Here is a 26469-nt window from a genome sequence, read left to right as displayed (position 1 = left end):
GTCGAGGCAAGGTCCGGGTCGTCGTAAATTATAGCCATAGCTTTAAAAAATTCCTCTACAGTGGTCAGGGCCTGGTGACTGAGGGGGAGGCTATACGCCCAGGTCTGAGAATCGCCTGATAGCAAGGTTTTAATAAAGATAACCCATTGGGCCATAGTTCCTGAAGAATTAGGTCTTAACTCAAAGTAAGATAACACTCTACTCCTAAAATTTCGGAAGTCAGATCTGTGACCAGAAAATCTTTCAGGTACAGGCATACGTATGTCTGTGCTAAGAGGAGATTGCACTTCTTTCACAGCCGTCTAGAGAGTTTGTATAGATCCAGACAAAGCGTCAATTAACGTCTGGTGGCTGCCCAGCACTTGATTGATGTTTTCCACCGAAGTGGTAAGTGTGCCCAGACGGCTGGTGAGTGCGTCCATTTGCATTTTGGTCTGTCGTTCTGTAACGATCCATGTAACGCAGAGAAAGTCTGATTATTGGTGATCTGCAGTATCACCAAAAATACAGATATATACCTGATTATTGATGATCTGCAGTATCACCGATAATCAGATATATTACTAACCTCTGGACACCTGAGTGATATAAGTGTTTGGTGCAACAGTGATACTTTGAGGACAATATCTGGAAGACAGGTACAAAGGCAGTAAGGAATACTGCACTAGAGAACGAGTACCTTCCAGCAGCCTGAGAAACTCCCGCAGGGCGGAGTCAGGCTGGGAGAAGGAAGGACCAGAGCGTAAGTGACACCAATAGGAGGATGTCACTGACTGATCTGTGAACTCTCTCCTAAACTGGGGGAGATAGTTCTCAAGGTCGGGCAAGCCAGGTCGGCAACACACGGACACACAAAGTACAAAGACAGGAAGCTGATTCGGTAATCCTCAGGCACGCAGGGTTTGGCAACAGAGTATCAGATATAGGGAAGTACCGAATCAGTGAACAGAAGAGTGGTCAGGAAAGCAGAAGTCATAACTCATAATAAACAATGCCTAGTCTTGGGTGTGAGCTCCGTGATCATCAACACCCTGGAACTAGTCTGACATATAACAGAATGGTAACACAAGTCCCTAATCTTGGGTGTGTGGTCCGTGATCATCAACACCCTGGAACTAGTCTGAAGTATAACAGAATGGTAACACAAGTCCCTAATCTTGGGTGTGAGGTCCGTGATCATCAACACCCTGGAACTAGTCTGAAGTATAACAGAATGGTAACACAAGTCCTTAATCTTGGGTGTGAGGTCCGTGATCATCAACACCCTGGAACTAGTCTGAAGTATAACAGCATGGTAACACAGATACTGACAAAAAGGTCTGAGTGCTTCCACGTAGTGATCGCAACGACAGACAACCAGTGAATGACCAGCACCCAGTATATATAGCACAGTGCTCTCCAGCGCCTCCCCTAAGTGCTGGACCAATAGGAACTGGTTGAATCGTCAGCTGACCGGCTTGGTCAGCTGACTCCCTTCTGGCTGTCATAAAAGTTCTGCCTCTCAGCGCGCGCGCGCGCGCGCGTCCTTCTGAACCTGTGTGGACTATCAGTCCCAGCCACACCAGACATGTGTTGTGTACCACCCGCCGTGCTGGACGCGGAACCAGCCGCACCGCTATCAGGCCATGCGGCGGTTTCTCCGCGTTCAGCCATACTAGCAGATGTAGGCCTACGCATGCAAACCGCCGCGTTAGATGCGGAATCAGCCGCCTTGTTCTGAGCACACGCGGCAGCTTTTTCGCATTTTCTCACAGTGAGAAGGAAAGGGGGTACAATTTATTTTTGTGCTCAGTTGTATGACTGAGCAATAAACGGTTAAAGTTGAGAAGTGCTGCATTGTACAGAATCGCCTGTTCACTAGGCGGTATAAACCTCTGGTCCTCAAGTGCATAATTGGACAAGTCATATTTAATGCCCCTGGATCTTTTTCTTCATCCTACATTCCTTGAGGCCGTGTTAGGTAGACTTGCCAAAGGTCTCCTACTGAATAGGTGCTGGCTTACTGAATAGGCAGAGCTGAGATTCAAACCCTGGTCTCCTGTGCCAGAAGCAGAGCCCTTAACCATTACACCATCCAGCTAGTGGCACCCAAATGTCCAGCGCCCCTTTTGCATGCCCCTATACTAAGTATGAGGGGGGACTAACAGTAATAAACCCCTGGGTTTATTTTATGGCAGCACAACTGCAACTTCTAGTGGGTTGGGATGCCCCTGACTTAAAGAGGAACTCCAGTGAAAATAATGTAATAAAAAAAAGTGCTTCATTTTTACAATAATTATGTATACATGATTTAGTCAGTGTTTGCTCATTGTAAAATCTTTCCTCTCCCAGATTCACATTCTGACATGTTTTACATGGTGACATTGTTACTGTGGGCAGATTATGTAGCTGGTCTGGCTTTAACAGACAGCTGTAAGCAGCTATTTCCTGTCTGAACATTGTTACATTGTGGCAGTTTGCCCAGAGTACCGTACGGTACCAGAGCCTCTTGTGGGAGGGGTTTCAGCACAAAATCAGTCATACAGCGCCCCCTGATGGTCTGTTTGTGAAAATCATTATTTTTCTCATGTAAAAGTGGGTATCAGCTACTGATTGGGATAAAGTTCAATTCTTGGTCGGAGTTTCTCTTTAAAAGACCTCTCTAGAGACTTGGTGAACTGGCTTCTGAGGTCCCACTCTGTGTATCAAGCTCTGTATCATCCCATCACTTTTCTTAACTCTCTACAGTTAATGCTGAGGGTCTAGCTTAGAGCAAGATCTAGGCAGGACGTTGTGGGTTATTCCTGCCAATATTGGGGAAATATGTCTCTTCCCGAGTTTGATATATTGACATGTAAAATGTGCTGGTCAGGTAGCGGCCTGCATCTTCTTACACAGGCGCTAAAGAGGAACTTTAACCCAGGATTGAACTTCATTCCAATCAGTAGCTGATATCCCCATTCCCACGAGTAATCTTTGTCTTGTCTCAAATAGATCATCGGGGGCTGAGGGGGGTTTGTATGGCCAGGCAGATACTATGGTGAAACCCCTCCCACAGTGTGATGTCATGACCATGGTTTTCTGTCTGTGAACCTCATTGCATTGTGGGAAATAAATACTTGTTCCAACTGCCAAGCAAGCAGTAGCTCCCTCTGCAAATCTGGTAATAAAGTAACTAAGTGTATATTGTTAATAACGAGACTTTGGGCTTTGGGTAGCAGAGTTGTTATACTGGCTGATCTGTACTCAGCAATGGGCACTGATGTGCTGTGTGTGGCTCTCAGGGACTCCTCTGGTGACGTCTCTCCGCTCCTGCCTCAGTCTCTGGTGACCGGAGCAGTGCTTTTCAGCGCTGCTAGATTTGGGCGCAGCCGGCGCCTCCATAGACTTCAATAGGAATCATTCCTATTGAAGCGCTCAGTGAGTAACGTCGGCTCCGTCAGAAGACAGAGCCGAAGTTGCTTAAAAACATAATCGCTGCAATCGCTGGAAGCCGAATTATTTCATTCCCCCACTATCCATGTCGGCCTGGAGGGGGAATAGTAATTAAATCGGCCCGGACTTGTGCAGAAGCAGGATCAGTCATATACCGCTGTATCCTGCGCCCAAGTCTACCGGCGCCGATTTCAAATGTACGCCTGGTGACGTCTCTCCGCCCCTGCCTCAGTCTCTGGTGACATTTGTGTGACAGCATCTTGTCAGGTCACCGCTGGCGTAGCAATAGGGGATGCAGAGGCTGCATGAGATTCCTAATGCAAGCCACAGAGGCCTCTCCACTGTCACCGCTTTACCTTCATAGTAACATTTGTCAGTCAGCAGCATATCAGTGTAGGAGATGTGAGTAAAGTTTAGTCTCACAAACACATTTTGTATAGAAATACCTGTATACATACATGTAGATCTGTTCTGTACATGCGTTTTCCATACATGTTCTGTCTCTTCCATAGTGTTCTGAGGATAGTTCCAGGCATAATGTGGATATGGAATAACTGGTAAATTGTATGACAAGGAGGGGAATGCATCACATTGAAGGCTGCAGTTTGCATACACTCCACAAGATGGCGGTGTCACATTCGGGAATATCCGGATTAGAGGAGGAAGTCAGAGGAAGCACAGAGGAGACATTGCTGCTGCTGCTGCTGCTGCTGGAAGACGAGGTAATATTTATTCTATATTGTTTATTCTGCAGCACCTATTGGAGTGCAGTGAGCAATTCCCCTTAGTGGGGCTCACAATGTAATGTGCCCACCACAGTCATAGTCTGATGTTCTGCCACAACAAGAGGTCAGCTTCTAAAGGGAACCAAGTAACACATCTCTTCTTTCTTCAGGACTGATGTTCAGGTCTATGTAAATATATGTATTTTTCTACTGAAAATGTGTTTACCTGACTCTAAACTTTATTCTCATCATTTAAATTCATATATTTCTGATTGTCAAATGTTAATATATTGTAAATAAACTAATGATAGAAAGGACCAGTGTGGTCTGAATTATAAAACAATATCTTGTGCTTTGGAATTATCTGTGATATGCCTGACTAGGGCTTTTGGGGAGGGGGGGGGGGGGGGGGTTAGAAGTGTGACAGGGGTCTTGCTTAAAGTGGAGTAATGTGACACTGGGGGATATCAAATTACTGACTTGTGGGCCGGGCTTGTTCTTTTCACTTTGTAACGGAACCTGTCAAGAGCCATTCCCCCATCCACTCAATGGTGATGGCCCAAACTGTTCACTGGTGGACAGTTCCTGGCGAACATCGGCTATTTGCCGATTCGCCCACCGAACACATGAGTATGATCCGCCCCTCATACGTATTCAAGGAGCCAAAAATTGACCCCTCATCCTAGAATCAGCAGACACATGGCAGCCAATCAGCTATCCCTATCTCCAGGACTCCAGCTTCGTTCCCAGCAGTAGAATGGGCACAATTGCACGGCCACCCATTACAAACTTGGTTGTTGCAAGTATGGGACAAGTCCTAAGCAACTCTGGTCCCTCATGTCCCTACCAGAGATGGTGAGAGTCTAACATGGTGGACGGAGTCAGACAACCTGGTTCAGGGAAGCGTGTGGTGTCAGGAAGAAGCAGTAAAATGTACACAGATGCCACAGTACTTCACATACTAGACCTTTGAAGTTTCTGAGTTTTGTTTTAGCGTTTTTCCTGGACAGGCTAGAAAAAGTCTCTTGTTAAGTACTCTAAAAGTAGAGTGCTCAGCCCTCTCGATTTTGCTGGAAAGACTTTTAGGAAAGGAGGGTTTGATTTAAAGTGGTTAGCAGGATTACACCACTTGAACAGAAAATATTCCCTTAGTGGGACTTATCGTTGGTTTAGATGAAGAGAACCTTTTGAACCGATTTCAGACATAGAGATGAAAAGATTGACTTTGAAGTTGGTATTGCTGGTTGCGGTTACGTCAGCTAGAAGGTTGGGTTATCTTCAGGCTCTGTCAGTCAAAGGTCTTTTTCTTCCGGTCTTTCCTAACATAATTGTTTTCAGGTTGGATCCAAACTATCTTCCGAAGGTGATTTCGGATTTCCACAGGTATATACAGAATATTATCCTAACATCATTCTGGGCGAATCCTTCTTTCAAGAAAGAAGAAGAGTGTCACTGTTTAGATGTCAGAACTGCAATGGTTACTTATCTTGAGAAAGTTTATAGAGTTAAGGAAAACAAGTCCGCTGTTTGTTCTGTTTTCTGGATAGTGTACTAGTTAAGGGCTCTGCCTTTGACGTGGGAGATCAGGGTTCAAATCCTGGCTAGGGTCAGTACCTATTCAGTAAGAAGTCCTTGGGCAAGACTTCCTAACACTGCAGGTTGGCCCCTTGAGCGGGCCCTTAGTGGCTGCAGCTCTTGAGCTCTTTGAGTCCAATAGAAGAAAAGCTATACAAATGTTAGTATTATCTTTAGGATTATTTATGGAAAGAACAGAAGGGGCAGCCTCAAAACAGATAGTAGCCAAATGGATATACCAGGCGTTAGCGTTAGCATAAGGAGGTTACTCCTCTTGTTCAGGTAAGAGCTCATTCCACATGCTCCTTAGCTACCTCTTGGGCTGAAAGGGCCGGGGACATTGTACAGCAAATCGGCCAGGGAGCAACATGGACAAGTCATCTAGATTTGTGAAACAATATCCTGTCTCAACAAGACCCATCATATGGTAGAAAAGTGTTTCAGGCTGTGGTCCCTCCCTAGATTGTGTAAGTATTACAGTGGGATGCGAAAGTTTGGGCAACCTTGTTAATCGTCATGATTATCCTGTATAAATCATTGGTTCACAAACACTGGTCCACGTGACAGCCCAGGGGCCCCAGGTCTCTCTCACTCACTGGGGCCCCCAAACCACCATGCGACACCTAGAGGGAAGTGTGGGCAAGCCCTGGACCTCTCACCTCCAGGGAACTCACCCCACCACCTCTAAACTGAATGCCAACTGCAACAAACACAATTGCTAACTTCCAGCCAGAGCAATATCCTGCCTCTATCTGGCCAGCAGACGCCAGTCAGCCAATCAGGTGCACTGTCATACACCCTTTGCCTGCTGTACCATACCTAGCAGGAATTACATAGATTAGCATTCAGGTGGGAGGCTTCGGTTGGACGCAATCGTGAATTGCGTCGTTTACAGGGACGCCCCGTGTAGGCACATCTCCCACACGGCCCCCTCCCTAACCACTCACCTGTCAACCGCATCCTAGAGGCTGCAAAAATAAATTTAAAATCACAAACACTGGTCCACATGACAGCCCAGGGGCCCCAGGTCTCTCTCACTCACTGGGGCCCCCAAACCACCATGCGACACCTAGAGGTAATCTATGTAATTCCTGCTAGATTTGGTACAGCAGGCAAAGGGTGTATGACAGTGCACCTGATTGGCTGACTAGCGTCTGCTGGCCAGATAGAGGCAGGATATTGCTCTGACTGGAAGTTAGCAATTGTGTTTGTTGCAGTTGGCATTCAGTTTAGAGGTGGTGGGGTGAGTTCCCTGGAGGTGAGAGGTCCAGGGCTTGCCCGCACTTCCCTCTAGGTGTTGCATGGTGGTTTGGGGGCCCCAGTGAGTGAGAGAGACCTGGGGCCCCTGGGCTGTCATGTGGACCAGTGTTTGTGATTTTAAATTTATTTTTTGCAGCCTCTAGGATGCGGTTGACAGGTGAGTGGTTAGGGAGGGGACCGTGTGGGAGATGTGCCTACACGGGGCATCCCTGTAAACGACGCAATTCACGATTGCGTCCAACCGAAGCCTCCCACCTGAATGCTAATCTATGTAATTCCTGCTAGGTATGGTACAGCAGGCAAAGGGTGTATGACAGTGCACCTGATTGGCTGACTAGCGTCTGCTGGCCAGATAGAGGCAGGATATTGCTCTGACTGAATAAATCATTGGTTGTAACAATAAAAAATATGTAATGCCTGGGGGGGCATACTGTCTGACCACCCAGCACAACATGGGTAAGAGCTGGATAATGGAAGAGGCTACACAGGCTGCCCAGAGCAACTGCAGCTCTGGGCTTCTGATAAGCCGCAATGGATGAGCAGTGCGATGTTGCGCTGCTCTTGCGATAGCAAACATTCAGACAGATACAAGACAGACTGGAATGAGGTAGCCAATAGCAACCACAGCAATGGCTACCTGCAAGGACAGGACTAGGAAGACAGAGGCTGACAGAATGAATGCTTGCTAATCTAGTCACTATCTCAGTGACAGCAAGCATTCACAAAGACAAGAGTGAGGTAGCCAATAGCAACCACAGCAATGGGTACCTCGCAAGGACAGGACAGAATAGTCAGAAAATAGCAGAATCAAAAGGCAGGAAAATGTAATACATAGACAAATATACAATAGATATGATTTCCTAGCGTATTACAATTTACAGCTATCAATGAAACTACAAACGACTGACTAACATATGTCTATATCGGCGATGAACTGATATATAACATAAGCAAGGAACACTGGCTAGGATCAGGAGCAATACAGCGAACAAGACTAGGCAATACAGAATCTCTATACTAGAAGGAGTACGTATATAAGTCCCCGTGGGAAATATATAACGTAGCTCCACAGGATAACTAAACTAAGACAAGGTATATATTTTACGATATCAAGGGACCCAGTAACAGCCTAGACAGAAACTATGACGGGCGGAGTCTGAAAGGAGAGGGAGACTTTTATGCCGGCATCAGCCAATGGATGCAAGCATGCAAACTTCCACACAGCTGAATGGCAATCACTCAATCCTGAGCAGTCCAGAGCTGCAGAGCGATTGCAGATGGAATAAACACTCAGTGTGAGTGCAAGCAGAACTATGCAAGCAAATGCATGTAAAGGAATCAGAACTGCTTGGCTGCAGTACCTCTGCAGCCAGCAGTACATGCTGCAGAAGCGATCATGACAAAATCAGTTAAATATATCATATAGGAGACACATGCAGTGATATTTGAGAAGTGAAATGAAGTTTATTGGATTTACAGAAAGTGCACAATAATTGTTTAAATAAAATTAGGCAGGTGCATACATTTGGGCACTGTTGTTATTTTATTGATTCCAAAACCTTTAGAACTAATTATTGGAAATCAAATTGGCCTGGTAAGCTCAGTGACCCCCTGACCTACACCCACAGGTGAATCCAATTATGAGAAAGAGTATTTAAGGGGGTCAATTGTAAGTTTCCCTCCTCTTTTAATTTTCTCTGAAGAATAGACACATGGGGCCATATGCAATTCACTTTTTCACCTGTGTTTTCTCCTTGGTGATATTTTTAAACTTGTCAATAAAATGCCTTTTAAGCTCCCAGAAGGCAAGAAAATGATTAAAATAAGTTTGATAGTAGTTTTTCACCAACTTTTTGGTACATTTTTAGTTGAAAAGTACTGGAAAGTTATTTAAAATCAAAGATGAAAAATTATCTCCTAGGTGAAAACTCAAGTGAAAAAGAGAATTGCATATGGCCCATGGGAGTCTCAAAACTACTCTCAAATGACGTGAAGACAAATATTGTTCACCACCATGGTTTAGGGGAAGGATGCAGAAAGCTGTCTCAGAGATTTCAGCTGTTTGTTTCCACAGTTAGGAACATATTGAGGAAATGGAAGACCACAGGCTCAGTTCAAGTTAACGCTTGAAGTGACAGACCAAGAAAAATCTCGGATAGACAGAAGAGACAAATGGTGAAAACAGTGAGAGTCAACCCACAGACCAGCACCAAAAACCTAGAACATTTTATTGCTGCGGATGGAGTCATTGTGTATCGTTCAACCATCCAGCACACTTTACACAAGGAGATTCTGTATGTGAGGGTGATGCAGAGGAAGCCTTTTCTCCGCCCACAGCACAAACAGAGCCACTTGAGGCATATGGGGCACCGCCTATAACCCTTCCCTATCTTGCTCACTTTTCTGGAATGTATTGTATGTTGTAGATGGAGGATGTCTTTCAGATCACTGTTTCAGGTGTTGTGGTGTTGGTCGCCCTCTTGTCTCAGGTTTCACTCTTTGCTTATTTTTTCGATGAACTGAGGAGGAGGGGGCGTGGCACCTTTTATTATTATTATTATTATTATTATTTATTGTATTTATAAAGCGCCAACATATTACGCAGCGCTATATAATGTCCCTGTGTTAGTGCTTCCACAAAAGGAGGTGGGACACACCTCCCCTAATGGTGTCCCATATGCTGGCAAGAAACAGCGTGTCCGGTAAGTCTAGCAGGTGCTTTTTTGATCAAGAAAAACTATGAAAACTGTGAAGCAGGTGGTTTTGGTGCTCATGCTCACCGCCGCGGTGAAACTAGGCCCCCCATAGCAGCAATGTAATGCAGCGGGGGACATGTAAAAGTAATTCGGAGCTCTGGCCGTTGCCAAACCCCAAACTACATCTCCCTCCAGGTTTGCGACAACTCAAAGTATTTAACGCCGCCGGGGAGTTTAGCGGCAGCAGGGAGAGAATGTCATACAGCTCGCCCTGCGCCCAACTCACCGGCGATGCTTACGTATGTACTGGGGTGGTGTTTTTTAAAACGCACAGCTGTCTGTGTTGCAGAACAAGCCCTTGTTATTGTGTAATAAATGTATAAATTGTGTGTCATGTATGAAATATTATCTGTACAAACAAAAACTGAGCAGCATGTTCACATGTCTCTGTATGTAAGTTAGTGTCTGTTGTAAATAAAGTTAATTTTAGTAGGTGGGTGAATAGTGGGGGTGGTCTAACTTTCTAGGGGTGTGGACTGTGGGGAAGGTGTGACATCATAAGCAGTCGTCCTCCAGGACCACAGTGTGGAATGAGCTTTAATAAATGAGTATGCACAAATCTTGTATTACCCTCACTAAGGGCAGCCGTTCTTATTCTCCTATCGAGACCGGCATTGGGGTGTTACATCGCACCTATTACACCCCAATGCACTTGCAGAGAATCTACCCTGTGAAACGCAATGTACTGCATGCTTTAGAAACTGCAATAGAGCAGAGTCTATGGCACATATATGGTGGTATTGCCCGGTAGTAAGGGACTTCTGGGTTGAGGTTGTCTCTGCTTTACCCTTGAACGGACCATCTCAACAGAACCCTTGATGTTAATACTGGGGGATTAGCCCCCTGGTTTGAAGTTTCCCACACAGATTAGCTCAGCATATAGCAAAGGCAGCCAGGCTACATATCGCAAAGCAGCAGCAGCCGCCTACTCTATTGGTGGAAGCAGCTGAAGGCATAGTAACTGACATCCTTATTTCTGTTAATTGTCAGTGACATGTTCAAGGTGTTCACAGAGACCTGGCAACCCTGGGCTGCATATATGGCAATGCAGAGCTCCAATCATTAGCTCTTGCTCCTGAACAGTGCCTAGTGTACTTACAATGTGTTCCTCATTACCTGTGGGGGTCTTGGACCCTATACTCTGCAATATGCACTATGATCCCGATTCTGTGCTCCCGAGTTTATTTTATACTGTTTTGATGTAACCTTACCTTTCAATTTATATAATGTATTCTGATGTGTTTAATTGCACAGGCCTTATATTGTGGGGTGTCTGATACGCTTGTTGTTAAGAATTATTAACTCTTTAATAAAACTCTGTGAAATTAATAAACAAGTATGTATATGTTTGGGGATACATAGTCTGGACTCCCACAGTGCTGATAATCCTCTGTGTAATATCCCTCTACAGATACCAGCTTCCTGTGTAGATCACATGACCACCTTACTGAACATGGATGAGAAGCGAAGTTACATGGCTGAGAGGATATTAGACTTCACCCTGGAGATCATCTACCTGCTGACTGGAGAGGTGAGGATGATTCCTGGGAGGTCACGTGACATTATTGTTGTCTCCGTTAGTAGAACACACAGCTGTGAGAGGAGGACTCTGGTAATGAACCTGGTATTACTATTGTTTATGCTTTAACAGAATCATAAGATAGTGAAAGAGAGATCTGGAGAGCTAATGATGCCCAGAAGTCATCTGCGTGGCCCCTCCCCCATCACAGAGCCCCCACCTCACTCCCTGACACCAGAGAGGAACAAGAAGGCAATTCTAGAGGTCATCCACAAGATGATGGAACTGCTGACAGGAGAGGTGAGCAGTGCTGGGAATTATGGGAGATTATTCAGTAACAGCAGGGGGTGTGTGTCACAGAACAGCCGTGAGAAACGCAGGCGAATCGGGGGGATTCGCGCAGTCCATTTTCTGATCGCTTCCTGGTTAGATTTGCACAGTCATTGCAGCGAACAGAATGACATTCCTTCTTTTAAAAGACGGGTTTTTTTTTACCAAAGGGCAGGAAGCCTTCAGCAGAGTGTCCCAGGCACCCAGCTGTGCTAAGGGCCCATCCATCAGATGAAGTCAGATAAGTAGCCTGACAGAACCAATTTAATGGAGAGAAAGTGAGACTCCTCGGCCCCGATCTCAGCAGGGAAGCTGACACGTAGCCTGCTGTCCTAGCTTCAAAGAGCCCTTCACCTAGAACTGACCTGCTGTAATTCCTAGATGTCTATAATAATCCATAAACTGCTATATTTGTCATATTTCCTGTGTTACAAGGCTGGCAGGCCCTCCAAACTCACAGTGCATGCTGGGCTTTGCCTGGTGCTGGTACTGATAAAGTTTCAGAACAATCTGAGGTAAGGGGCTGTCAGGCAGTTTGAAAGTGCCCTGGTGATACCACAGAGGTCCTACCCTTCATGTTTGGTATCAGGGTGCTGGGTAAATCAAGACAGATCTGAAAATGTTAGTAAATCTGCCCTGACCTGTATGGTTCTGTGAGATAGAGCCCATATATGGTTAGATATGATTTTTGGTCCCCAGCAGAAGGGGAGGACTCATGTCATGTTCTAAGGGGGTGTGTGATTCCCGCCCTCACTCCCTCCTACTGGATCAGGGGTATAAGAATGGCAGAGGACCCAAAATCAATGTCCTCCACTTTGAAATATCATCCTGATTACATCCTTGCCAGCTTGAGGACATGCTGGCATTTGGCTTGTTTGGACTTTGACACAGAGTCCTCCACTCTGAAACCATGGACTTAGCATTTCTTTCCCAGAAAGGACATATTTCCACGAACCTAAGTATTTTCTCCTTCCTTTTATTTTCATACTGGCTATTACTGTTTCTATAATTGTTGATTTTAATGATTTCTGTATATATTAATGATTTATATTGCGTTTTTAATAAATGACGCTAACATCCTTTATTTGTTCAGCTACCCTGTTATTCAGCCGCACAAACTGAACCCGGGCTTCTGAAGAGTCGCTACTATTGTTGCTAGCTAGACAGAATAGAGTGTGTTTAACCGTTTTATTTGCAGCTCTAGAATCAGCCAGTCAGTGGGCTCCTCTGTCCCATGGTAACAGAGGTGGTGGCAGTTATACCCTGAAATAGTGTGTAAATTGTATTACCATAACTCACAGGCTCCCTTCTAGTCGGTCTGCTGCCAAAATTCCAGCGTTTTCTGCGCACCGATTGCGACCACAGCTTGCATAGTCTGTGTGCTGAAACCGTTTGGAAGGCATTTTGCGGTCCGGCCACTAGGGGCCCTGTGACAATGTTTCTAGATGGTGACTATATCATTGTGTGTGTCAGGTTCCTATAAGGTGTCAGGATGTCACCATCTATTTCTCTATGGAGGAGTGGCTGTATATAGAAGGACACAAGGACCTTTACAAGGACACCATGATGGAGAATCAGCCGCCCTTCACATCACCGGGTAAGAGGAGACTTTCATTTCTTGTAAAGAAAAGAGAAGTATGAAGGGTCCATCTAGAGAATTGGTTCTCAAACTTTTTCAGCAGAGGGCACCCCTTGACAAAATGAACAACTAAAATTCAATGTGGTTTAATAATTTGAATAGCAAACAACATAATAAACATCACATGAAGCAACAATAATATGTCCCCTTTAGTTACACAGCAGTTAGGCACCTAAAATGCACCTGAAACAACATACACTCAGCAACATGCACCTAAAACAACACACACGCCACGCCCCCAAGTAATAGTTACTCTGATCCATGCACCCTTAAAATGTTCACCATGCACCACTAATAACTTGCACCTTGCACTCCTAAAAACTTGCACCCCTAATAGCTTGCACTCTGCACATTGCACCCCTAATATCTTGCACTCTGCACCTTGCACCCCTAATATCTTGCACTCTGTAGCTTGCACCCTAATAGCTTGCACTCTGCACCTTGCACCATTAATAGCTTGCACTCTGCCCCTTGCACCGCTAATAGTTTGCACTCTGCACCTTGTACCCCTAATAGCTTGCACTCTGCACCTTGCACCCCTAATAGCTTGCACACTGCACCTTGTACCCCTAATAGCTTGCACTCTGCACCTTGTACCCCTAATAGCTTGCACTCTGCACCTTGCAACCCTAATAGCTTGCACTCTGTAGCTTGCACCCCTAATAGCTTGCACTCTTCACCTTGCACCGCTAATAGCTTGCACTCTGCCCCTTGCACCGCTAATAGCTTGCACTCTGCCCCTTGCACCGCTAATAGCTTGCACTCTGCCCCTTGCACCGCTAATAGTTTGCACTTTGCACCTTGTACCCCTAATAGCTTGCACTCTGCACCTTGCACCCCTAATAGCTTGCACTCTGCACCTTCACCCCTAATATCTTGCACTCTGTAGCTTGCACCCTAATAGCTTGCAGTCTGCACCTTGCACCACTAATAGCTTGCACTCTGCCCCTTGCACCGCTAATAGTTTGCACTCTGCACCTTGTACCCCTAATAGCTTGCACTCTGCACCTTGCACCCCTAATAGCTTGCACTCTGCACCTTGCACCCCTAATAGCTTGCACTCTGCACCTTGTACCCCTAATAGCTTGCACTCTGCACCTTGTACCCCTAATAGCGTGCACTCTGCACCTTGCACCCTTAATATCTTGCACTCTGTAGCTTGCACCCCTAATAGCTTGCACTCTTCACCTTGCACCGCTAATAGCTTGCACTCTGCCCCTTTCACCGCTAATAGTTTGCACTCTGCACCTTGTACCCCTAATAGCTTTCACTCTGCACCTTGCACCCCTAATAGCTTTCACTCTGCACCTTGTACCCCTAATAGCTTGCACTCTGCACCTTGCACCCCTAATAGCGTGCACTCTGCACCTTGCACCCCTAATATCTTGCACTTTGCACCTTGCACCCCAATAGTTTGCACTTTGCACCTTGTACCCCTAATAGCTTGCACTCTGCACCTTGCACCCCTAATAGCTTGCACTCTGCACCTTCACCCCTAATATCTTGCACTCTGTAGCTTGCACCCTAATAGCTTGCACTCTGCACCTTGCACCACTAATAGCTTGCACTCTGCCCCTTGCACCGCTAATAGTTTGCACTCTGCACCTTGTACCCCTAATAGCTTGCACTCTGCACCTTGCACACCTAATAGCTTGCACTCTGCACCTTGTACCCCTAATAGCTTGCACTCTGCACCTTGTACCCCTAATAGCATGCACTCTGCACCTTGCACCCCTAATATCTTGCACTCTGTAGCTTGCACCCCTAATAGCTTGCACTCTTCACCTTGCACCGCTAATAGCTTGCACTCTGCCCCTTTCACCGCTAATAGTTTGCACTCTGCACCTTGTACCCCTAATAGCTTTCACTCTGCACCTTGCACCTCTAATAGCTTGCACTCTGCACCTTGCACCCCTAATAGCGTGCACTTTGCACCTTGCACACCTAATAGCTTGCACTCTTCACCTTGCACCCCAATAGCTTGCACTCTTCACCTTGCACCCCTAATAGCTTGCACTCTTCACCTTGCACCCCTAATAGCTTGCACACTTCACCTTGCACCCCTAATAGCTTGCACTCTGCACCTTGCACCCCTAATAGCTTGCACTCTGCCCCTTGCACCGCTAATAGCTTGCACTCTGCCCCTTGCACCGCTAATAGCTTGCACTCTGCACCTTGCACCCCTAATAGCTTGCACTCTGCACCTTGTATCCCTAATAGCTTGCACTCTGCACCTTGCACCCCTAAAAGCTTGCAGTCTGCACCTTGCACCCCTAATAGCTTGCACTTTGCACCCCTAATAGCTTGCAGTCTGCACCTTGCACCCCTAATAGCTTGCACTTTGCACCCCTAATAGCTTGCACTCTTCACCTTGCACCCGTAATAGCTTGCACTCTGCACCTTGCACCCCTAATAGCTTGTACTTTGCACCTTGCACCGCTAATAGCTTGCACTCTGCACCTTGCACCCCTAATATCTTGCACTCTGCACCCCTAATAGCTTGCACTCTGAAACTTGCACCCCTAATAGCTTGCACTCTGCACCTTGCACCCCTAATAGCTTGCACTCTGCACTCTGCACCCTGTACCCCTAATAGCTTGCACTCTGAAACTTGCACCCCTAATAGCTTGCACTCTTCACCTTGCACCCCTAATAGCTTGCACTCTGCACCTTGCACCCCTAATAGCTTGTACTTTGCACCTTGCACCGCTAATAGCTTGCACTCTGCACCTTGCACCCCTAATATCTTGCACTCTGCACCCCTAATAGCTTGCACTCTGAAACTTGCACCCCTAATAGCTTGCACTCTGCACCTTGCACCCCTAATAGCTTGCACTCTGCACCTTGCACCCCTAATAGCTTGCACTCTGCACCTTGCACCCCTAATAGCTTGCACTCTGCACCTTCTACCCCTAATAGCTTGCACTCTGCACCTTGCACCCCTAATAGCTTGCACTTTGCACCTCTAACAGAGCGCTGCACATAATTCCAAATGCCACTATAGTAACCCTCCTCAGTTCCACACCAACCATGTAACAAAGCTTGAGGAGGGGGACGCTGCACATGAGGGGGAGTAATTGGAAAGGTGGATCTTCCGGGGCAGCCAGCCTCAGTGAAAAAAAAAAATGTCCGCTCACAATACAGGATGGGAAGGGAAAGCTGAATATTTCCAAAGTTACTTTTATGGAAATGACCCTTCATATGTCGGCTTTCTCTCCTATTCTAACACTAACTTTCCCCCATTTTACACCTAACACTAACCTTCAATTCCAATCCTAACATTCCCATTCACTCTTATTGCTGCTAAACGAGTTTGGCTACATTAGTATGTATATGTAGCTGAACTCCATACCAAATGGAGCACTGTCCTTGCCACTTCCCTCACCGCTACAACCACTCGGACACCAAATTTAAGATCTGCCATATGATTGTTGAGAGATAGATGAGTGCTGCTTTCCTGCACCAAAATCCAGGTCCACCGTCATGTTAGTGTAATTATTGGTCATGCAGATCTTGGTTGTAACTATGACCAGACCAGCAGATCAACAATCTGTGCATGCCAATCGGTTTCAGGGTTTAAAGGAAAGCTGAAGTGAGAAGACTATGGAGGCTGCCATGTTTATTTCCTTTTAAACAATATAGTTGCCTGGCAGCCCTGCTGGTCTGTATGGTTACAGAAGTGTCTGAAACAAGCATGTAGCTAATCTTGTCAGATCTGACAATGTCAGAAACACCTGATCTGCTGCATGCTTGTTCAGGGTCTATGGCTGAAAGTATTAGAGGTAGAGGGTCAGCAGGGCTGCCAGGCAACTGGTTTTTCTTAAAAGGAAATAAACATGGCAGCCTCCATGTACCTCTTACTTCAGTTGTCCTTTAAACAATACCAGAAGATCACTAATGAAATACTGGTGTCTGTACAATGGATAAGAAAAATGAAACTGTTTATTTTTACAAACGTGCAATCATACAAATACACACACCACATTACACCTGCAATCATACAATGCATAACACAGGGTGCACCACAAGTACCAGAACTCCTCTAACTTTACGATGGCAAAATATACAGGAGCACTAATCACTCAATAAATGAGCGATGGGAATATACAGGATCACAGAACACTCAGAATATATACAGGAGGGGATAAATCTAATCAGCATACAGGAGGGAAATCAGACAGGCAGAGGTAAGCCAGGACATCAGATAATACTGATAGGCAAAGAGTAGTCAGGCTAGCAAAGATCAATGCCGGGAAGTCACAGGAACAGGAACAAGGAGCAAGGGACACAGAACCAATGGCCAGAGCTGCCAGCAACAAGCAGAATGATCTAGCACCTTGGTTCTCAGCATGTGGTACGTGTTCCCCAGGGGGTACTTCTGATGGTTCCAGGGGGTACTCAGGCTTTATATACTTAACCAAGAAGAACACATTTAGAGTTGTAGAAAATGATATATCTTATTTAAACAACACCAAATTAGTGTTTTAGCTAATTATAAGTAATAGTAAATGTTTGGAAATAGTTTAGAATCAATTATCATGTACTATGATTAAATGTACAGTATATTTGTCAAGGGGTACTTGTGATAATGTTTACCATGCTAGGGGGTACTTGGTGAGTACAGGGTTTTAAAAGGGGTACATACCAATTTAGTGTTGAGAAACACTGATCTAGCAATGTGCTGCTGGAAGAACCAGTCTTAAAGCGCACCTGAACTCAGAACTTCCTCTCTGCTCTAAAAGATAAACAGCAGTATAATATCCTTTAAAGAAAAAACATTGATTTGTTACAGCTGATACCAATCCTGCAATAAATCTGCAGTGTGACTACTTCCTGCTTTCATGTGAACAGACATAGGGTTAACATCCTGTGTTTACAAATTAGCTGCTCTGCCGAGGACTGCCAATATTCCAGAGCTGACGCAGATCAGGGATCAAATTACACTTGTGGTTAGTCACAGATGAAGGTGAATTAGTCAGGCTAAACTCTCAAACACATAAGGATGCATTTCACTATGTTTTTCTTCTGTCCTGCAAGAGTTCAGGTCCAGAATGTCCTTAGAGTTCAACCTACAGGTGAGTCTGGGAACTGCACAGCTCCGAGCAAGAGGAGAGACATCTGCTAGTAGACAGTGGAAGTTCTCACCAAAGTTCCTTAGTGCTGCCACCAACAGGATTACACATGCACAGCCCATGACAGTTAGACTGCAGTCTATGGGTAGTCAAGCTGCAACAGGCACCCCATGCACAAAAAAGCCTGCATCCCCGTGCAGATCCCCATCATCTGATAAACACACAGAGACATGGCCTCAATTCACTAAGCTTATCTCCTGTCTTTAATAACGTTTCTATAGTTATCACCATGGTGATGAGGCATGTAGTATTCAGGAAACATTTTACCTCAGGCAAACCTAAAGTTAACTGTTCTGTCTTTGTTAACTCTTCAATCCTTAAAATAACTCCAGAATTTAAAGACAGGCTGTTAATTGCGCTATTGGCTGGACACTTGCCTTCCTCCTTCCCCCCGTGTGATTGGCCAGCTTGAGATGACAACAGCTTCCTCCCCCTGCAGTCACACTGCAATATGATTGTTGTGAGTGCAGGATCTAAGCGCTGTGAGCGAGAGAGTAGGCCACGCCCTGACGAAGCCGGCGAAACTGTGGTAGGGAACCACTCTCCCCTATGGGCCGCCACACCGCCACTTAGCAGCGCAACACCCAGCGACGGTTGTGACATCTGCCACCCGTTCGGTGGCCCGTCTGGACAGGCTCACCAACTGGCCGGTCCCAGCACCCTCAGGTACCCTGAGTTTATGCATCTGCACACAGTGAGAGACTATTTGATGTCATGTGACAGCGGACTCTGCCCCTCTGCCTGACACAGGGACACTGTGAACATACAGACTGCTCAACCAGGAATGGGTGAGATGCCGCTGTGCACAATCTACTAATTGCTTGCTACGTGCTCTGAGCAAGGCTGAACTAACATGCGAGATGTGATGTACAGGGAGATCTTGTTTGCTACCTGTTGTTTGGAAGCTGCTTTGCTTGGATTAAGGTGGTAATTTGGCTTGTGCTTGCTGTGAACTGTCACTGCTGCTTACCTGCTCAGAAGCTTCTGCTGTTGCAATTGCTGCATCCAATCAAATGTGGACTAATGGTTTCTAACCCAGAGTGTTATGACAACTGTTGAAAATGTCTACATGTAAAAGAGGACCGAGGAGTAGAATACTCACTAAACAACTACAGTATTTGTCCCAATCCGGACAGCATTTGATTCCCTAATATCTCATGTATGTTTGTATGGTGCACCGGTGAGTGGGGTGTGCTCTGTATGTGTGGCGGGGTGGCCATCCCATGCGCTTTTAATTTGCAAGAAGTCCGAGAAATTTTTGCAACATTAATAAAGGAATAGCTTTGTATTTTTCTAAGTCTGCTGTGGGTATTATTTTTTGTTTTATGACACGCATGTCAGCCCTACTAAACCACTTCAAACTTTGAGTAAATACAGGCTGGTAATTAACTGCATGTGAAAATAACTGCAGAGGAGGTAACTTAACTACAGGAGAGTTAACTTAATTACAGAGGAGGTAACTTAAGAAATGAAGAGATAAGATAACTCTCTGTGTGGAGGTACATTTTCTCTTGCTTTATTATCTCCAGCATGATCTTAGTGAATTGAGGCCAATGGCCTCAATTCACTAAGCTTATCTCCTGTCTTTAATAACGTTTCTATAGTTATTACCATGGTGATGAGGCATGTAGTATTCAGGAAACATTTTACCTCAGGCAAACCTAAAGTTAACTCTTCTGTCTTTAAGTTAACTCTTCAATCCTTAAAATAACTCCAGAATTCTAAAGTTAAAGACAGGCTGTTAATTAACTACATGTGAAAATAACTACAAAGGAGGTAACTTAAGGACTGAAGAGATAAGATAACTCTCTCACTGTGGAAACTTATCTCTACACCTTAATAAGGCAAGATCGATGTGTGGAAGCAAGTTTTCTCTTGCCTTATTATCTCCAGCATGATCTTAGTGAATTGAGGCCAATGTTTTTAATCAGTGTGTGTGTTTCCTACAGATGGATCCAGTAACAGAAACCCACCAGAGAGATATACAGGTCCTCTTTATTCCCGGGACTGTCCACAGGGAGATCCCACCATCCTCCACCATTATCAGGTATGTGGGGCTGAGGATCTACAACTCAAAAGTGACTTCAATTCTACAAGATGATATTTTTCTATGCAGTTAGATTATTAATGCTCTACTTTTCAGGATGTCAATTTATATATTTTTATGTTTTAGGACAAACAACAGATTGTTATAAAAGTTGAACAAGAGACACATATGACAAGTGATCAGCAGTTGATGGAGGAAGCATGCAGCGGGGGGCGTGTAAAGGTAATTCGGAGCTCTGGCAGTTGCCGGACCCCAAATTACATAATAGTATTTCACGCCGCTGGGTAGTTTAGTGGCAGCAGGGAGAGAACATCATACGGCTCGCCCTGCGCCCAACTCACCGGCAGTTGTTACACCCCGAATTACATCTCCCTCCAAGTTGCGACAACTCGAAGAATAGTATTTAACGCCGCCAGGGAGATTAGCGGCAGCAGGGAGAGAACATCATGCGGCTTGCCCTGCGCCCAACTCTCTGGTGATGCTTGCGTATGTACTGGGTGGTGGTTTGAAAAACGCACAGCTGTCTGTGTTGCAGAACAAGGCCATATGGTTAGGCCCTTATTATTGTGTGATAAATGTATAAATTGTGTGTCATGTATGAAATATTATCTGTAAAAAACAAAAACTGAGCAGCATGTTCACATGTCTCTGTATGTAAGTTAGTGTCTGTTGTAAATAAAGTTAATTCAAGTAGGTGGGTGAGTAGTGGGGGTGGTCTAACTTTCTAGGGGTGTGGACTGTGGGGAAGTTGTGACATCATAAGCAGTCGTCCTCCAGGCCCACAGTGTGGAATGAGCTTTAATAAATGAGTATGTACAAATCTTGTATTACCCTCACTAAGGGCAGCCGTTCTTATTCTCATATCGAGACCGGCATTGGGATGTTACATCGCACCTATTACACCCCGATGCACTTGCAGAGAATCTACCCTGTGAAACGCAATGTACTGCCAGCTTTAGAAACTGCAATAGAGCAGGGTCTATGGCACATATATGGTGGTATTGCCCGGTAGTAAGGGACTTCTGGGTTGAGGTTGTCTCAGCTTTGTCCTTGAACGGACCATCTCAACAGAACCCTTGATGTTAATACTGGGGGATTAGCCCCCTGGTTTGAAGATTCCCACACAGATTAGCTCAGCATATAGCAAAGGCAGCCAGGCTACATATCGCAAAGCAGCAGCAGCCTACTCTATTGGTGGAAGCAGCTGAAGGCATAGTAACTGACATCCTTATTTCTGTTAATTGTCAGTGACATGTTCAAGGTGTTCACAGAGACCTGGCAACCCTGGGCTGCATATATGGCAATGCAGAGCTCCAATCATTAGCTCCTGCTCCTGAACAGTGCCTAGTGTACTTACAATGTGTTCCTCATTACCTGTGGGGGTCTTGGACCCTATACTCTGCAGTATGCACTATAATACACTGTGTGTACCCTTTGAGCCTGATTCTGTGCTCCCGAGTTTATTTTATACTGTTTTGATGTAACCTTACCTTTCAATTTATATAATGTATTCTGATGGGTTTAATTGCACAGGCCTTATATTGTGGGGTGTCTGATACGCTTGTTGTTAAGAATTATTAACTCTTTAATAAAACTCTTTGAAATTAATAAACAAGTATGTATATGTATGGGGATATATAGTCGGGACTCCCACAGTGCTGATAATCCTCTGTGTAATATCCCTCTACAGATATCAGCTTCCTATATAGATCACATGACCACCTTACTGAACATGGATGAGAAGCGAACTTATATGACAGAGAGGATATTAGACCTCACCCTGGAGATCATCTACCTGCTGACTGGACAGGTGAGGAGGATTCTGGGAGGTCACATGACATTATTGTTGTCTCTGTTAGTAGAACACACAGCTGTGAGGTGAGGACTCTGATGATTCTATGATTCTGTTATGCTTTAACAGAATCATAAAATATTGAAGGAGAGATCTGGTGAGATACTGATGCCAAGAAATCATCTCCATGGACCTTCCCCCATCACAGAGCCCTCGCCTCACTCCCTGACACCAGAGAGAAACAAGAAGGAGATTCTAGAGGTCATCCACAAGATGATGGAGCTGCTGGCAGGAGAGGTGAGCAGTGCTGGGAATTATGGGAGATTATTCAGTAACAGCAAGGTGTGTGTCTGTGTGATGACTGTATTATTGTGTGTGTCAGATTCCTATAAGGTGTCAGGATGTCACCATCTATTTCTCCATGGAGGAGTGGCAGTATATAGAAGGACACAAGTACCTCTACAAGGACACCATGATGGAGAATCAGCCGCCCTTCACATCACCGGGTAAGAGGAGACTTTCATTTCTTGTAACGAAAAGAGAAGTATGGAGGGTCCATCTAGAGAATTGGTTCTCAAACATTTTCAGCAGAGGGCACCCCTTGACAAAATTAACAACTGAAATTCAATGTGGTTTAATAATTTCAAAAGCAAACAGCATGATAAACATCACATGAAGCAACAATAATATGTCCCCTTTAGTTACACAGCAGTTAGGCACCTAAAATGCATCTGAAACAGCACACACGCCACGCCCCCAAGTAACAATTACTCTGATCCATGCACCCTTAAAATGTTCACCATGCACCCCTAATAACGTGCACCTTGCACCCCTAATAGCTTGCACTATGCACATTGCACCCCTAATACCTTGCACCCCTAATAGCTTGCACTATGCACATTGCACCCCTAATACCTTGTACCCCTAATAGCTTGCACTCTGCACATTGCACCCCTAATATCTTGCACTTTGCAAAAACAACTACACATAAATGTACACGCTAATATGTGCAACCCAGGTAGGTACAAGCACTGGTCTAATGAACATAGCAAAACAAACAACCCACTACCAGTATATGCTGTTAAACCACCTGTTATTTATTGAAATTGCAAAAGATTATTTCACAAGGTACATCCCAATAGGACCTGTTATATAGCTATAAAGGTTACACATAGTTGTATGCACAGAATTTCATTATACAGGGAATTCCCCAAACTTGTCTCACCAAGATTGTCTCAGGCGACTGCGCACAATACAGGACCAAAGTTGCAACAAAATTAACCATATCAAACCTGCACATGGGGAGAAGCAGGCACGGACCCATTTACTGCCAATTATTAAAGCACCTAGTATGCCAATTGCTAATCCCATTGCCTGCCTCACCCCATGCACAAGTGATAACGGTGGTCAACAACAATTAAAAAATGCACCTCCCCGCCCCCCTATGCCCCCCCCCCCCCCCACAATCACAGCACCATGCCCTGCATACAAAGATCTTATTGTTATTCTAAATTACAGGGGTTGTCACCCCAATGTGTAAAAGATGGCACAAAAAAATGAAAAAGGTTATAATGATATGCGCAAAAATTCCACAAAAGTTCCTCTGTCCAGGGTTAACTGAATGGAAACAAAGTTCGGTATCAAAACATCATAAATGATCGTAGGAGAATACTATCCTTTGGAGATTCTCTCAACAGTAAAAGGCTGGTGCACCTGGCCAACTTGCTGTAACGTAAATTGCTGGCCTATGTTTGCAAGACAATTCAATGTTCCAACCACGCTATGTGTCTCGCAAGCAAAGTTTCAATGCGTACAATGTTCCATAGTAAACGATTGTAATTGCAACCCTTGTAGATGCTGGTAAAGCATAAACCATTTCTCATATATAGTTACCACCTCCTCCGCCAATGCGAAATGCAATGTCCTCGTAGGCTGCCGACCCGGCCCAGCTAACCGCAGCATCCATGATGGGTATCTGCGGGAGTATCCAATTGTGTACATACACAGAACTCAGGGCCTTAGGTTTGCATCATAGCGGGAGTCCAATTTTAGTAATATGCGCCATAGCTCCGGGCATCGTGCTCCGATCCGGCTGGAGGGCAGAGGGGGGCGGAGAGGCACACCACAGCGCGTGACGCAGGCCTACGTCAACGCGTTTCGCCCCGCCCAGGGACTTCCTCAGGACGTACTGCACTTTTTTAATGGTTGTTGACCACCGTTATCACTTGTGCATGGGGTGAGGCAGGCAATGGGATTAGCAATTGACATACTAGGTGCTTTAATAATTGGCAGTAAATGGGTCCGTGCCTGCTTCTCCCCATGTGCAGGTTTGATATGGTTAATTTTGTTGCAACTTTGGTCCTGTATTGTGCGCAGTCGCCTGAGACAATCTTGGTGAGAGAAGTTTTGGGAATTCCCTGTATAATGAAATTCTGTGCATACAACTATGTGTAACCTTTATAGCTATATAACAGGTCCTATTGGGATGTACCTTGTAAAATAATCTTTTGCAATTTCAATAAATAACAGGTGGTTAAACAGCATATACTGGTAGTGGGTTGTTTGATTTGCTATCTTGCACTCTGAACCTTGCACCCCTAATAGCTTGCACTCTGCACCTTGTACCCCTAATAGCTTGCACTCTGCACCTTGTACCCCTAGTAGCTTGCACTCTGCACCTTGCACCCCTAATATCTTGCACTCTGCACCTTGTACCCCTAGTAGCTTGCACTCTGCACCTTGCACCCCTAATATCTTGCACTCTGCACCTTGTACCCCTAATAACTTGCACTCTGCACCTTGTACCTCTAGTAGCTTGCACTCTGCACCTTGCACCCCTAATATCTTGCACTCTGCACCTTGTACCCTTAATAGCTTGCACTCTGCACCTTCCCCTAATAGCTTGCACTCTGCATCTTGCACCCCTAATAGCTTGCACTCTGCAACTTGTACCCCTAATAACTTGCACTCTGCACCTTTTACCCCTAATAGCTTGCACTCTACGCCTTGTACCCCTAATATCTTGCACTCTGCACCTTGTACCCCTAATAGCTTGCACTCTGCACCTTGTACCTCTAATAGCTTGCACTCTGCACCTTGTACCCCTAATAGCTTGCACTCTGCACCTTCCCCTAATAGCTTGCACTCTGCACCTTTTACCCCTAATAGCTTGCACTCTGCACCTTGCACCCCTAATAGCTTGCACTCTGCACCTTGCACCCCTAATAGCTTGCACTCTACACCTTGCACCCCTAATAGCTTGCACTCTGCACCCATAATAGCTTGCACTCTGCACCCTGTACCCCTAATAGCTTGCACTCTGCACCCCTAATAGCTTGCACTCTGCACCCTGTACCCCTAATAGCTTGCACTCTGCACCTTGTACCCCTAATAGCTTGCAATCTGCACATTGCACCCCTAATAGCTTGCACTCTGCACCTTGCACCCCTCATAGCTTGCACTCTGCACCTTGCACCCCTAATAGCTTGCACTCTGCACCTTGCACCCCTAATAGCTTGCACTCTACGCCTTGTACCCCTAATAGCTTGCACTCTGCGTCCACTACCCCTAATAGCGTGCACTCTGCACCTTGTACACCTAATATCTTGCACTCTACACCTTGTACACCTAATATCTTGCACTCTGCACCTTGCACCCCTAATAGCTTGCATTCTGCACCTTGCACCCCTCATAGCTTGCACTATGCACCTTGCACCCCTAATAGTTGTACTCTGCCCCTTGCACCCCTAATAGCTTGCACTCTGCACCTTGCACCCCTAATAGCTTGCACTCTGCACCTTGCACCCCTAATAGCTTGCACTCTGCACCTTGCACCCCTCATAGCTTGCACTCTGCACCTTGCACCTCTAACAGAGCACTGCACTTAATTCCAAATGCCACTATAGTATCCCTCCTCAGTTCCACACCAACCATGTAACATAGCTTGAGGAGGGGGTCTCTGCACATGAGGGGGAGTAATTGGAAAGGTGGATCTTCCGGGGCAGCCAGCATCAGTGAGAAAAAAAACAATAATGGCCTCTCACAATACAGGATCGGGAGGGAAGGCTCGATATTTCCAAAGTTACTTTTATATAAATGACCCTTTATATGTCGGCTTTCTCTCCTATTCTAACACTAACTTTCCCCCATTTAACACCTAACACTAGCCTCCAACTCCAATTCTAACATTCCCATTCACTCTTAGTGCTGCTAAACGAGTTTGGCTACAATAGTATGTATATGTAGCTGAAGTCCATTCCAAATGGAGCACAGTCCTTGCC

The 26469-nt window shown here is 45.4% G+C and overlaps 1 pseudogene; it reads left to right on the top strand.

Moving 5' to 3' along the window:
• The first annotated feature begins 3952 nt into the window (after window positions 1-3952).
• LOC137535249 (zinc finger protein 432-like) overlaps window positions 3953-26469 on the top strand; it is a 141296-nt pseudogene continuing 118779 nt past the window's right edge.

Source organism: Hyperolius riggenbachi, chromosome 10, assembly GCF_040937935.1.
Source record: "Hyperolius riggenbachi isolate aHypRig1 chromosome 10, aHypRig1.pri, whole genome shotgun sequence".
In the NCBI taxonomy this organism is placed as follows: domain Eukaryota; kingdom Metazoa; phylum Chordata; class Amphibia; order Anura; family Hyperoliidae; genus Hyperolius; species Hyperolius riggenbachi.
Note: the sequence above shows the minus strand (reverse complement) of the source record. Positions and strands in the feature narration are given on the sequence as shown.